The sequence below is a fragment of the Ochotona princeps genome, chromosome 19 (assembly GCF_030435755.1).
Source record: "Ochotona princeps isolate mOchPri1 chromosome 19, mOchPri1.hap1, whole genome shotgun sequence".
Lineage (NCBI taxonomy): Eukaryota > Metazoa > Chordata > Mammalia > Lagomorpha > Ochotonidae > Ochotona > Ochotona princeps.
The window spans coordinates 25,904,852-25,920,943 of record NC_080850.1 but is presented as its reverse complement, the minus strand read 5'-3'; the positions used below and the strand labels follow the sequence as shown (position 1 = coordinate 25,920,943).

The window sequence follows — 16,092 nt, the reverse complement described above, 5'->3', positions numbered from 1 at the left end:
TCTGCTAATGCACCTGGGAAAGCAGGAAAGGATGAGCCAAGCAGCTGGCCCTTGCCACCCATATGGGAGACCCAGAGGAAATACTGGGCTCCTGGCTTCAGGTGGGCCCAACAGCTGTTGTGATCATTTGGGGAATGACAAAGTGGATGTAAGATTGAACTCCCTCTTTCTATCTGCTCTGTCTTTCCCTCGGTCAAACAATCAATTTTTGAACAGAGTGGGTATGTCCATGAGATTTTTTGTTTTGTTTTCTTCTAAGAGAATTTTATTATCGCATAATGATGTCAAACTGCTTGCTCAATCTTGTTATAGTTTTTCTTGTTTATCTCAAAGTTAGAACCATGAACTAAAACTGACTTGATGTTCATGATAAGGTATAAAGACTCCTTCCCTATTCACTACTTAGAAACAATCTTTGTGAGAATTCAGGGTGGACTGTATGGATATTTACGACTCAGGTTTCTTGGCAAGGTCCCTGGCGCTGACTCATGCGATCCTCCCAGAGAGAAGTCAGCTGAAATCATCACTCAGGATTCTGTTTCTCATTTATGGTCAAAGGTCAAAGGTAAGTTACTCGGCATAGAGCTGAGTAGGAGAATTGGAATTTCAATATCTTTTTATCCACAAGAGAGCAAAAGGATTTCTACTATAGACTCATACCAATGTTTGCAAAGTCTTCCCTTATACAAATGCTGCAGCATCACTACATGGCAATATTCTATCCAATGCCTCAGGCTTTCAGTTCCAAACACACAAAAATGACTTTTTTCACAGAGCAAATGGAAACCAAGTGACAGTTAATGGGAGGGGAGGACGGGCAGAGATAGAAAGAAGGCATGATTAGAAATTTTCAGCCACTATGGCCTTGGAATCAGAAATCAAGGGCATCTTTACTGAGGAGTATGAGGAAAGAGAAAGCTTGGCATAAAACGATAAAAGTAAAATTCATCCTTACTTGCATAAGCAATAACAGCATTAAGAAAACCATCACTACCACATTATAATCTCCAACATAAACAACACCCATAAAATTTATTGAATGCAAGAAATGTAGGAACAAGCAAATAAAAAGAAATGTTAATAGTAATATAAATATTTCAAACAGGGATCCAATCACAACTCTATGTACTCTTTCATTTAATCCTCAAACGATACTGAGATTGTCTCTACCTCTATCCATAGTGTAAAGCTAAGACAGGGTAGAGAGTCTCCTCCTATACCTAGTTTAAGGCTAACTCCAGGCTAAGACAGCTTAGAGAACTTGCCTGATAGCACACAATAGCTAAAGCAGAAGCCCATCCTTGGCTGTGCTACCTTAGCCAGGCAAAAGTGTGCTGAAATCAATGCTGTGGGTTGCTCATGCATTACCAAAACATACTCCTTGTGAAAATTGCTTATATTTGATATTATTCTTGGTTATACATGTAGACTATGGGAGAAATTTTGAATCCAATTTGGATCGCTGGACCCTGGTGAACTCTTAGTCTCATGTCTTTTACAAATGTAACTAAGTGGAAGTGCTGTTTCCACAAGCTACAGTCTCACGCCAACTCTCAATATTAAAGTAGCACATAATACAAGTCACATGGAAACATGCAGTAGAGTTTGCAAATTTGTTTTGTGTTTCCAAAACAATGGACTAAATGGTCAAAAACCAATAGAAAAAGCCCTGGTTTTGGAGGTCAGTGTTGACAGAAATATTTCTGCAGAGCTGGGTTTATCATGAGATGTGTGAGATGCCCACATCCCACATCAGGGATGAAATGGAGCTGAAATGGAGCATATCTTTTTACTACTGACATTGGATGAGATAAAGTCAGTGTTGCCTCTAAGTGCTGTTGTGACAGTGGGATCCTATAACGTGTGCAGAGTTTCACGGCACCTCTCATATCATGACTGATGCCCACTTCTGGAATTAGATCACTTTCCCCTTTCTCTGTACCCACTCCCTTGTCAATGGCTTTTCTTTCCAGGGCCCAGAAGGAAGCTGAGAATGAATTTTCCTAGCAGAATTAAGAGGGTCAAGGTTAATGTGTAGAAGATGAACTCAGCCAGATGAGAGGAAAAGGAGCAGGGGCATTGCTCAGATTCCATCGCTGGGAACACCTATCTTTTTTATTATTCATATAAATCACTTGGCTGTGAAGACACTGCAGGCCGAGCCTCCAAGTGTGCTGATGAAAATAACTTGGGTAGTACAATAAATAATGGGTAAAACCAAGTTGCCAAATGAAGAAGGGTTTAGATCATGTAAATCCTAGGCTATGAGTTGTCAAATCCAGCTTAATACTGATGAGTGTGGGATAATAAATCTTGGCAAATAGTCCCCTCCCAGAGAATCCCCTATTCCAGACAAAACCCTTTGCAGTGCCTTTCTCCTTCCATCACAAAGAGAAAGCAAACCCTGGGGGGATTCGCAAAACGAAAGGGGATGGTATATGGTGACCAGAAATGAGCCCAAGTTATTACACAATAATCCCACATGCCTCACCTTGGGCTTAGAGAGCATATGAAAAGCTAACACAACACTGCAAGGTTCGATTAACTATAAGAGAGACTATAAATGGAAGAAGGGTTTAAACTATTAAACTGGATGGCAAAGCAAAAAGGATCTTTCTTGGGTATAATGGGAAAATGGAAAGGATTAGAACAGAAAACCACAGACATTGCTGCCATAGCTATGGAGTGGCTTGAGGATGGAGGTATCACTGAGGGACACTTGCCAAGAAAGGAGACAACTTAGTTCTAAGACTGGCCCTTTCTCAGCAGCTGCAACTGCTCTTATAGGACCCAGAACCACATTCAGGGACATGGCCTGCAGTCCTCAGAAACAGTATCCTAGTGGATAACACAACACTAGCATTTTGTGAGTTTGATGAATCACTACTTGTTTTGAGGATGATGAGCTGTTTCATTCATTTGACAAGTACCTATTGAATACCAGATATGTGCCAAGACTTTTCTAGGACCAAATTAGTGGCCAGTGTTTTGGAGTAGCAGGTAGAGTTACCCATCTGTGAGAATGACATCTTATATGGGCACTGATTCAAGTCTTGGCTGCTCCACTTCTGATCTGTCTGCTAATGATCTGGGAACCTGGGACAAGATTGCCCCAAATATCTGGGCCTCTGCTGCCCATGTGGGAGACCCAGAACAAACTATTGGCTTCTGGCTTTGGCTTGGCTCAGCCCTGTCTTGCAGTCATTTGGGAAGTGAACCAGAGATAGAAGACTTCCGTCTCTTACTCTGCGAAACTGAGATTTTCAAATAAATAAGTCAATCTTTTGAAAAAGATAGAACAAAGACAGCATTACATGAAACACACCAATGACATCAATAGCTTAACAATTGAGCACTGCAATTGTCCTGACTACATGGTGTCCAGGTCTCTTCTTTGAATCTTATGGTGTAGCTATTATCGTCAGCATCACTTTATAAATAAGTACAATTCTGTGCAGAGAGATCAAATGACCTTCCTGAGGTCAGACAGGAAAGAGGCTTGCTGACCTCCAACCCAACAGGTTTGAGTTTAAATGAAGACGCACAAATCCTAGCACTGTCCTGCAAAGATATCCCTGTCTGCGTCTCCCAGCTCAGGATCACTTATTTTCCAAGTTATGTGTATAGGAACATTCCACAAGTAACTCAAGAATTAGAGTGGATTAGAGTACTCTGGCATAATCTGCTAATAGCCATTAATATTGCCATGAGGGTATGAGACCAGAATTGTAGCCTTATGTTTTATTCTATGCTTAGTCATTACTTTCAGATGTGCGATTCTGGTCAGTTTGGCTCTTTTTAGAACTAAGAACTTACTTTTATTCCCTGGTCTAGCATTGTATAATAAAAGTGAAATAAGCCAATATATAATCCTTAAAATTTTAAGTAAAAACAGGTAAAGTTAATCTCACAATTTTTATGTAAACAAATGTACTGAAAATATTACAACAAACAATAGAAAAAAATACCATTTGATTTTTTTACACTACGTCTACAGCTTCTGGTTTATGTTTTAATTTGGACCAGCCAAATCCTAAGTGCTCAACAGTTATTGGGGTGGAGAATGGAGAGGGCAGGTGTTGTGGTGTAGCAGGTTCAACTGGTGCCCAGGACTGTGCCAACCTCTGCTTCCTATCAAGTTTAGCAGAAGATGAAGACCCATATACTTGGGTTACTACCATGCACATGGGAGACCCAGCTGGAGCTCCAATTCTTGACTTCAGCCTGGCTCAGCACTGGCTATTGCAGCCATTTGGAGAGCAAACCAATGTATGAAAGATCTTCCTGTCTGATTCTGTTTCTCTCTGTGTGATTTTTGCCTTTGGGGGAAAAAAAGGCTACTGGGTCAATTAACATTTGCTGCATCTTCTGTCCACTGCTGTGTCCTGCTTAAAACTATTGAAGCTGTACCTTCTAGTGACATTTATGAAATATTTATGCTAAACCTTGTTCTGGGCACTTTTACGCATAATATACTTCATCTTTTCTATAAAATTTCAGGCAAATATTGTTGCTCCTCTCATCCCCATTGCACAAGAAGAAACTAATGAAAATCACCGAAACTCTCCAAGACCAAAGGGAATATTTACTTTTACCTCTTCAGTACTTAGCATATTGCCTTACACGTAGCATGATTCAACACATTTCTTTAGAATTAATGGAAGGTGGCCTGGCAGGTTTACAGATGAGTTGGGGATTTGAATTAAACATAACTATTAAGTCTGTACTCATTTATCTATGCCCCTTAATTCTTTGTTTTACCATTTTCACACATTTTAAAAATATATTTTATTTGAAAAATCAGAGTTGCACACACACACAGAGAAAGAAACACAAAGAGAGAGATCTTTTATCTGTTGGGGCACTCCCCAGATGGCCATAATGGCCAGTGCTGGGTCACACCAAAGTTGAAACGTCACTTGGGTTTTCCACATGGTGGCAGGAACCCCAACACTGGGGTCACTGGCTGCTGCGCTTCCCAGGCTATCAGTGGCTTTACCGGCTGCACCATCATTCTCTTCCCCGCCACTTTTTTTACAGAGCTGTAATATTCCCTAATGTGATACAGCATTCCTCAATGTCCATTAAGCATGCAAGCATTTTTTTATTTGAATCAAGTAATTTAAAGATGGAAAAGTATCAACTAGCTCTTACATTTATTGGTATTCTCCATTTCTTAAAATTTTTGGACCATGTTTGGCCTTGAAGGTGCACAGATCTTCAGCAAATGATCCTTAACTCATTTAGAAGACATATCATGGAGTTGTTAATGTGGGTAGGTGCGAAAAAAGCCTTAGAGTCACAGAAAAACTGAGTTAAAAATAACTTGAAAATCATCTTATCTTCTGTATTACCTGATTTGGCACTAAATAGATTGCACCTAGATTTCACACAGGGAACTCTTATGCTCCTAACTAGGGGTTCCTAAAAGAAGAAACATGTTCAAATCTTTATTTCCCATTATGTGCTGCAGAGTGCCAAAGACATGACAGTTGAGCATCTCTTAGTTGACTTTCCTACGCTCAGTTCCCACCTTTGTACGTCAAATAACCAACAGTCATAGTCTTCATGAGACAAGAGCAATCTCTTAGGTATCCTTAAAGCTCTATCTGGGGGCAGGGGTGGGGAGTGGTGGTTTGGGGTGGGAACACCACGGAATAATGGGTTGAGATGCCTACTGAGCTACTGGCATCACAGATGAGCACTAGCTTAAGTACCAGATGCTCCACTTATGATCCAACACCCTGAAAATGTTCCTGGGAAGGCAACAATGGATGGTCCAAGTATTTGAGCCCTTGCTACCCAGGCAGAGACCTGGATGAGGCTCTAGGCTCCTGGCTTCAGCCTGACCAAACACCAGCTATTGGGAGCACCTGGGGAGTGAACCAGTGGATGGTTCATTCTCTGCTAACTCTGCTTTTCAAATAAGTAAGTAAATAATATAGAAATATTGAGAGGATGTGACAAGCCCCAGTTTTACCCACCAGAAAGTGGCTAAACAAAACAAAAAAAAACCCAAGAGTCAGGCAATCAAACTGGTTCAAATTGGTTGAATCCAATATGGCAGCCACATTAACAGCTTCCTAGTCTCCAGCCTCATCAGACCCTATTTGTGGTGCAGTAGTGCAGTAACAATTCACAACCCCGACTCCCTACACACCATGACAGTTTATAGTTGCCATGACAACCAATACCCCCTGCTGAATTATGGTCACCCCTGGTGGTCTAACATCAGTTTCAAGGCTCTTCATTCTGCTTATACTAGAAAGCACTGAAATAATTATGCTAATTTTTTCATAAAATTGATGAATTAGAAATAATTAAAATATTCATTGAGTAACTGTTAGAAATTAACTGTAATGACAAGAATACAAGTAACAGTTCCTGCCCCTGAAGGATATCACTGTGGGGGCCACAGACACGCAGAAGCAACTATTAAAAAGTGTGTACCAAGATACTTATAGGGTACTAGAATCTGATAACAAAGTATGTATTAAGATCAGCAGAAAGCACTACAAATTAGGAAGTTCACTTAAAATTGAACATAAAGCATGATAGGTCCTCTGGAGAAAGAATCCCACTTTAAGCATTAGCGAACAAATGAAAGTCAGCTTGGATACAGGGCGATGGGTACGGGTGGGAAGGACATCAGTCAGAAGGGATAACTCCTGAGGGACCACAAGCCCAAAGAGACTTTGACATGATGGGATCACGGAGTGCCAGGACTGGGCAAAGGAAAGCAACATGTTCGGAGGCCCCCGGGGAAGTGAAGGCTCTGTTGATGTCAAAAGGAAGAGCCCTTGAAGTCACAGAACTCGAGGAGGGAAAACTTTGGTCTCTGAAAGACAACGGTCTCGTGGAAACCACATCTTTCCCTTTCTCTTCCATGAAACTGTGCTAATTAAAAGAATATTTTAAATGACAAAGATTACACACACACATACATACACAAAGATAAAAGTTCTTGATGAGTTTCCATTAAAACATTTATGGTAATTTCACTTCAGTGATGTAAAATTAATGGTTTTAACTTATACTGTTTGATTTTACTGTTTTTTTTTCTTTCCCAGAGGCACACATGGGAGTACAGTCCATTTAAAGGAACAATAATAGGATCATAATAAACAGACTGGTATTCTCCAAGAAAGATGATCATGAGAGGACAGCCACTGTTCCAAGTACATGTCATAGGCCATGAAGGCCACAAACCCTAAAAGGACATGGCAAAAATACAGATTCCTGAGCCCACCCCAGTTCTTAGGAATGGGATTTAGGATTCTTCATTCTAAGAGATTCTCTGGGAATGTCTATGGTCACTAGACTGATTCTGAAAGCACACAGTTAAGGGGAACAAAGCATACTCTGTATGCAAGGTTCCAACCTAGCAGGCAACCTTCTTCTAAGTGTATGTCTTCATGACACTGAGGACAGAATAGAGACACATTTAATATTCACACCATGCCTTCACGTCTAATGAAACTGGCTTTTATATCTTGCCAATTCTTTTCTTGTACATCTTAAAAATGTACATAGAATCCTAAATTGGAAACTGTGGGGGTGGCAGAAGGGAGTCACGTGTGGGGTGGGGCGACAGCATGCATAATGTCTCTGCAGGCAGCCAACATCCTCTGACACCTTGGAGGTTCTTACACCCCCATGCCTCTAGAGGGCAGGTTAGACTCTACAGCCAGGGGCAATTACAATGTGATGTGAGTAACAACGTGAGTGCCAGCTCCTAGGAAAGACCAGATCACCAAGCATCACGCTTGTTAGGGTGGCCACTCCTGCCTGCACCAGGAAGCTGGATTTCCCTACTCAGAGTCCACGATTTCAGGGCATCTAGCTGAGTTTATTTATCATGTCATAGTTGATATACTTTCTGTGTTATCCTCAACTCTTAAAAGCAAAATGGAGCTGAAAAATATTCTGGGTCAATAGTTCTACAATCAATACCAGCCTAGTTTCCAAACAGGAAGAGGTGAACTGAATGCTATTTGTGTGCTTAGGTTTAGGTAAACAGAGACTTGTTCAGGGACAGTCCTCACTGTTGAGTCTTCACGGAGCAAATGGGATTTCCTTAGTGGAGCCCATTAGGCTCTCCTCTTGTCATTATCTCAGGGACCAATCTGTGTAATGGGCTCTGCAGAAATCACGTCTTCCACTTTGTTGCGAAAGAAAATAGTGGTGTGTGTGTCAGAAGAAAACCATTTGAAAGAATTACTGGCTAGCCACCTCAAAAACAGCCAGGGAGCCTGTGCTGGATTTGGGACTTTACTGCCCTAGAGAGTATTTTATTTTTTGTGAGCTTTTCAATAAATCTAAAATGTGTGTGACGCCAGTGTCATGGAGGACTCCATGCCATCTGGTGAGGTTGGGCAGGCTGCTGCCTGTCCGTTCACTGTGTGGGAACGTACTTGAATCTTAAGTTGGAGGGACTGCCAAGACTCTGGACAGCTTTTGGGTGTAACTAATGAACAGTGGAGCGAGCTGGCCACTGTCCTGGTTTCCTTAGAAAATCACTGTGATAGTCTAAGTTCTTGTCTAATCTGACTTGGGTCTTATAGAAAGGTGAACCTTGGATACTGAGACAGACATGCATTCATGCAGAATACCACATGACATGATGGTCGAGATGGAGCGGATGTATCCCTAAACCAAAGATGCCAAAGACTGCCAGCAAATCAACAGAAGCCAGGAGAGAGGGATGGGCCAGTTTCCCCCTCATAGCCCCTCCAGGAGCCAACCCTGCCAGTTCCTGGATCTGACCTTCTGGCTCTCAGAACTGTGAGATAACAAACTTCTATTGTTTGGGTCATCTCTGGTGGCACCTTCGTAATGCAGCCTTAGCAAGCTGAGGCTGCCACACACATACCGTTGGAACAAATAATCTGCTTTATGTAATTCCACCCTCTTTTAACAACAGTTTCATACCTGAAGATAAGTGAGAATTAATAATTGATAGGAAATGAATGGCTGGGTAGGTGGGGGAAGATTTTTTCTTTTTTTTTTTAAAGAATTAAGAGTGCATTGACATTGGGTTTTTAACAAATATTAGAGTGAAAGGACTTGGGCAATATTGTAGCATTCCTACATTCCTTTCATAAATAATTTTGCCTGAGACTTATAAAATTATCACATAAGGCCAAAGGAATATCCCGTTTAGGATTAAGATACATGTAAGACACTTTCTCCCAGAGAATAGGAGGTAAGGTGAGGCATGTATCTCAAGTGAGAGGAAGATTTATACTAATTTTAGCTCAGTGATTCTGATGTTATTTTTAAATGTCCCTTTCCTCATTGGGTTCAATCCGAATTTTTGAAACACTGATGTCTTATCATGTCTTTACATTTTTATTATTATTTCCCTTTCAGATTCTGTTTGAAATCTTTCAATCCCAAGCTTCCTCCCAATCAGACCTTTCCATATGAGAACTCAGTCAAAGGTTTGTGAAAACATGGATTTAAATTTGTGATACAGAAAATGTAATCTAAGCATAGGTTTTTTTGATAGCACATATCCTCATAAACTTTTTGAAGACCCTTCCTCTGCATGGGTTTTAGACTTCTTTACACCAAAGGAAATTTATCTTTAATTCCATTTGCCACAAATATGTTCATGTATCCAAGACAGGCAAAGAGGCACTGAAGTGTAAACGCCAAAGCAGAAGAAACAACTTCACTGAATCATGAGCTAAAACCTGCCTAAACATGAGGGTCATAAAATCATTGAGCAGTATTGCCACCAATCAATCCACCTCCATAGTGCCTAGTTTACAGCCAGGATTACCAAGATTAAAGTGGGGACCAATGACATGCCAAAGTGAGCCCAAATGACCTATCGATTATTTCCCACTGAGATAGAATCACAGGTCAGTGGGCAGAAATCAATTCAACTGCATTAAGAAAGGCAAGTGTAGATTTATTCATTCCATGCCTGGGAATTATAAAGTGTTAGAAAAACATTTAACTATACACTGGCATTTTAAAAACACTCACACAGTTACCTAAATATGTACCTTTTCCTTCCTCCATTTTGTAATAGTTAGCAATCTGAAATACAATGCAACAGCACTTAAAGCTGATCCTATATTCCCTCCTACTCCCAGTTATGGCTCTTTTTAAAAATAGATTATGTTGAGATGTTATGAGCTTGGCTGTCCCAGCCATGTGCCAGATTTCCTCATGGAGCGGCAGAGCAGACACAGCTATGTCTCTGCAGCCAAAGCAGCCAGGGAAGCCATTTGCTCTTGAGGAAATCATCATTGTTGGCTTTTTAGATGAAAGGAACCTGGCCCTTAAGCTTCACTGTGCTATTGGGAACACAGCATTCATTTTCTGTCCTCCTCCAGTGGGAACACACAGGCGGGGACTATGGAATGCTTTCAGAGGGAACAGTGAGTGGAAGCACTGGCCGGCCAGCAGTGAGCCATGTGAAATTCCACTCCCACCCACACTCGGGTCACCAGGGAACCATCTTGTGTGCTCCATCAGTACTGGGACATGAGCCAGGCAGTCATTTGTACTCAGGGGCTCAGTATTAACCTAGAAACCACAACCAGAAGAGCCAAAGGGGGCTCCTTCTCATTCCTCCTCTCAAAGACACAAAGAATACCACATTTTATTGCAAGTCATTGTTTGTGGCTGAGACAGCGAAGAGCTTATTCTTTCCTTCTGGTAGGCAGTCTGTCTACATCAGAGCCTGCCTCATTGGCTCACACACCTTTGTGATCATCCACAGCCATTCTAGTGGATGGTGGCCTGCAAACCAACAAAAGTTAGCTGACTCAAACACATGTTGCCAGTACCATGGAGATCAGCAAATGTAGAGACCAAGAGCCAGATCTATATGCAGATTAGAATATAAACTGTCTACTCTAAGTCAAGGTGAATGTAAATCATTGACAACAAACCTGTAGTTGCGTAAAGCTGGGTACTGTGGCAACAGAAGACTTTGTAGCTCAGTCAGTATGCTGCCTCCTTTAGCTTTAAAATATGAGAGAGAGAGAGAGAGAGAGTGAGAGAGAGAGAGAGAGAGAGAAAGAGAGAGAGAGAGAAAAGGAGAATGGAATGGTGCTGTTGGAGTCCAGTACTGAAGTCAGGAGACCAGAGTTTAAAACCCTGTTCCAAAGCTTAGTAATCCTGTGCACTTGACCAAGTGACAGAACCTCACCCAAACCACAGTTTCCTCAAATACAAAATGAGAGGCAGGATTCCAGCTAGCATGCCAAGGTTTCGGGCTTTTTCTTCCCTAAAAATAGAATAACAAAGATCTGTTTCACAGGGTTATTAGGAAAGAGGTAGTAAGAAAATGAATGTAATAGCATTTTGTGAGCTGTTAAGTGATAGATAAATGTTAGTTATTGCCATATGGATAGCAGAGAATTCTATGAGGACTTCTGATTATCATGAGTGTTCTGCTGTAAGTATTAAGAGTTCTCTAAATGGATCAATTAATTGCTCAACTTTTGTTAGTTTTGGTTTCCCACCCAAGCTACCTTCCCTGTAAATGAGAAGAAAATGAAACAAAGGATGGATGGTGTATTTAACCATAAGATGTCCTAGAAATGCCAGCAGTTATTATTTAGAGAATTCATTTTGACTTGTGGCATTATGATGCACACACGGTTAGTTCTTGGCCCAGTGACAGATTTTAATTGGCTTGGCTATGAACATCATATAGAGCTATTATGTGCTACACCTGTGATGGCCATGCAGCATGTTAATCAAGACAGTTAGTTTGGGGACCTGGAAAATGGCTTTCTACCGCTGTGTGTAGCCCTCCTGGCTTTGACAGGGACATTAACAGCTGCTTAATGGTATCTCATATCACTTCACCTTCTTGGAAAGAGATCCCTGTCACATCTACCCCATTTAAACCACATTTATCACTGGTACCAGGGACTACACAGCATCCGTGAAGAATTATTAACTTTGAAACAATTTTGGGGCTGGAAATAAAAAAACCAAAAAGGTCCTACACATAGTAATCATTGGATGAAACAGTCTCTGGATGCCAGCCAGAGTCAGAGGTAAGAAAGATGGTATCTTAAAAGAGATACACTCTTTAGGGAAAAGAAGGGGGAGAGGGAGGGAAAGGGGCTGGCCCTGTGGTGCTATGAATGGCTTCTGTCTGCAATGCCAGCATTCCGTATGGGCACTGGTGTGAGGCCCGGCTGGTCCAGCTCCCTCTTAAGGCACCTGGACAAGTCTAGAGAATGGTGGCCCAAGTGCTGGGGCTCCTGTGACACAGTTGGATGGACTTTGAGATTCCTGGTTTCATCCTGGCCTGCCCTGGCTATTTAGGACATTTGGGGACTAAATCAGTGGATGAACAATCTCTTTATCATTCTACCTTCCAAATAAATAAAGTCTTTGAAAAAAATGGAACACAGGAATGAACAGATCAATTTAGCTGTCAATGCGTTTTTCAGTCTGCAAAAGGAAAAGGAGATGAGGTTTCTGGGACAACTGATTAAAATATGTGAGGGGATGTGAAAAGACTGGGGCAAATACTACACCATTTTGTTGAAGGGACTTGAGCAACTGCCGGCTGCTAAGTCTCACACCAAAATGACAAAACCTTTTAGAATTCTCTTCTTTGCCCTGATGGACCCATCTGTTCTAAAAAGCATGAGGAAAAAAACATGATTGTTTGGATTTTTTTTTTTTTTTACCCTTGGGCGAAGCAGCCTGAAGTTATAATTACTGTTTTAACAGCAGCACACACAAATGTTGGCTCTGGGTTAATACAACATTCTGTGTTTACACGTATTTCTCCCTCAAATCCTGCAGGAGGAAGGCACAGTAGGTAATCCTCTCACTCCCGTTACACAGACCTGGAAGTGAAGGTTCGGGAAAGCTCGCCCCACAAGTCCATCTGGGAGACTAGGGACTCCAACTCAGGTCTCCTAACTTCAAATCTCTTCTCTACTGATCATCATTTGAGAAGAAGCGTCACTCAAGGGCAAGCAACCGGCCCAATTTATTTCTGTGATTCCCAATACTGACCCCCCATACTTGCTGCCTCTTAGGCATTTTTAATAGATTTGACTTGGAGAGGAGGAATTTCCTGTATTTCTTACTACACCTCTGCAATCTAGAAATTAAAAAGTCCAGGTCATCATTCCTAACTGTCATCTTTGCTGTGACTGTGTCAGAATGGCTCTTGTGCCCTTAACGGTGGGCAGTTTGGCTGGCAGACTGCCACACTTGGGGACATGGCTAAATAGTTATCTGTCAGGATATACACAGTATTCATATCCGTATCCCCTCAATAACAAGATGGCAGATGCTCAAGTCCATTACAGAAAAGGTGTCATATTTTCCTGTAATCTATTCATTTCCTCCCACATACATTAATCACCTCTCTATTACTCATGCCACTTAATACAATGTAAATGCTAAGGAAATCGTTGCTATGCAGCATTGCTTAGAGAATAAGAACAACCAAACTGAAGTCAGTGCATGTCCAGGATAGACAATATTCTTCAAACATCTTTGATTGGTAACTGGTTGAATCCATAGATGTAGAATCCACAAGTATAGAAAGCAGAGTTACATAGCACCAAAGGACCTATTCCAATTAAGAACGTTTGGTCTGAGTCTACTTTGTCCTGTTCTAGAAGAGACCATATCACCTATGTTTTTTCAAAGTTCGCACAAAAAAGTATCAGGGCAAACTCATGTGATTGCTGTCACATAGTCAGGTTTTGAGGAAGAGAGTGATAGCCTCCATCTATGAGATGTTATAAGAACTATCAGCATGAGGCTTCACACCAATGTCTCTTTGCAAACTAGATTTTTTTTTCAATTACTATAACTAAAAGCAAGTACAACAAGAGCTAAATTCTTAGGGCACAGGTGCTTACTTAGCATTTTAGCCCAAACTAAATTGTGAATCTCTTTTGGAGCAGGAGAAATAAGGTAAAAAAACTACCATGTTGATGAAGACAGTGGGAATTGAGGCAGTTTGGGGAATCTCTGCCATGTTCCTGATTTGTCCTAAGATGTCCCAGACCTGCCTCCGGATTCTCCCCTTAGTACCATCACAGCAGCAGAAGCAGCTCCCATGTCCTGAGCTCCCAACCAACATTCCAAGTCAAGGCCAGCAGCCAGCACTGCAACTGCATGACCTTGATTAATCTTCAAAATAATGCGAGCCGAGAACCTTCATGATTCCTACTTTGTAGGGTAGGAAAGAGAGGCTCAGAGATGCTAATGCACTGCTCAGGGTCATTGGCTAGTAAGTGGCAGAGCAGGGATTAAACCCATGGCCTCTGCTTTGAGTCAAGCTTTGAATTCTGACCTATCTGTAGATTCACTGTGCTTCTGAGAAATGATACTGAGTTACTATGTACCTTTGCCCACCTGCTACCTGTGGTCACATCTTTGCTGAAGGACTGTGTCACAATCAGGACAGTGACCTTGATGGACTTAATTAACTATTTTTATTGCTAAAAGGATCTCTCATACCTCACTTTTACAGTCATATCCCCTTGCCTCCACCCTCAGCCTCTTCTTAACCCCTGGCAAGTGCTAGTCTCTTTGTACTCCTATAATACCTTCAAAATGGCAAAATTATAGATTAGTGCTTGTCAAGGGTTAAGGAGATGTGCATTAAATAACAGTTTTGGATTGGCTTTCTTACTCAATCTAATTGTCTGGAGGTTCATCCAGATTGTCATGTGTATCAATAGCGTGCTTCTTCTATTGCTATGTAGTATTCCATAATATGGATAGAGCATCATTTGTTTAACTCTTTGCCCACTGAAAAGAACCCAAGACTGAAGCATGTTTGACCTATTTGTAAAGCAGCAAGAAGGGCAATAAGGTTGAGCAGAATGGTGGGAAATGGTAGCAAGAGACAACACTAGACTCTTCTAGTTTGACTTTTGGATTCCACCCATGTGTAAAGAGCAGCCACTGAAGGATCCTGAGCAGGGCAGTGATGTGATCTGACTTACCATGAACTGACAGTAAAAGTGCAGAAATGAGTGAGGAGGCTGTGCCAACACAGCCAATGAGAGATGGTGGTACTTGGATGAGTGTCATTGCAGAGGGAGTAGAGGAAGCCCATTAATTTGCTTCACTCTGACAGGGAAGTCATTGGACTGGCCATGGAATGTAACAAGAAGTAGTCAGCAAAACTGCAAAGCTTTTAGCCTGAGTGACTGATACGTGGATTGAGATGAGAGGATTCTGTACCTGTCATGTCACAAACTTGGCTCAGTACCAGGATTAGTTCTCAGAGCCATGTTTTCTCTTTAGAGAGGTCTCCCTTGACCCCTACCCCAATCCTTGCTGCTCTCCATCATGTCAACAGCATTGCTTATTGTTTAGTACTTGCAAATATCCAAAGTCGTCATCTTTATTTGACTCATTTATCATCTTGCTCCCCCATGGGCAGGCAAATCCCAAGTGAGTAAGAACCATTTCTGCATCATTTAAGTTATACCTTCAGTACATAATTTAGTGTCTGGATCATGGGATATGATCAGCAAATATTTGTTGAATGAGGTGTCAAAGAGCAAGACAAGCTAAACAAGTCTCCAACCTTCTTTTGGGCAGTTCTTTTCAGAGCAATTAACTAGTGGACTAAATAATATATTTGTCATCTGTGGCAGATACCATACCAGGCTCCATGGAAACAAATGAAACAGAAGAATCACACACACCCTCATGGTACTTATAGCTCTGTGGTGAAGGCACAGCCAGTGGTCTTACAGACCTGGAATTTCACTGTGCTAAGAATTTTCAGGGAAAAGGGTGTGGTAGGATGGCTCCTGGCTAAAATTTCACTTTGCAAGTGCTGGGATCTCATATGGATGCAGGTTTATGTCCTGGCTGCTCCACTTCCTATCCAGCTCCCAGGCTTGTGGCCTGGGAAAGTAGCAGAGCATGACCCATAGCCTTGGGACCTGGGACCTGCATGGGAAATCCAGAAGAAGCTCCTGGCTTTGGATTGGAGCTCAGCTCTGGTTGTTGGAGCTGCCTGGGGAGTAAACCAACAAACACAAGATCTATTTCTCCTTCTCTTTGTAAATTTGCCTTTCCAATAAAAACAAATCTTAAAAAGACCCCAAAACTCTAGAG

General features: G+C 41.6%; 1 protein-coding gene across 19 annotated transcripts in view; it reads right to left on the bottom strand.

Annotated features, from left to right (window-relative positions):
- PPP2R2B (protein phosphatase 2 regulatory subunit Bbeta) overlaps nt 1-16,092 on the bottom strand; it is a 299,602-nt gene that overhangs the window by 125,139 nt on the left and 158,371 nt on the right. Inside the window, exon 1 of one of the 19 annotated variants that reach the window (XM_058677688.1) lies at nt 11,171-11,191. The exons of the other annotated variants lie outside the window; for them this stretch is intronic. The gene's annotated coding sequence lies outside the window, so the exon portion shown is untranslated. Of the gene's footprint in view, nt 1-11,170; nt 11,192-16,092 lie in introns of those variants that run through there. 19 annotated transcript variants of the gene reach the window in all.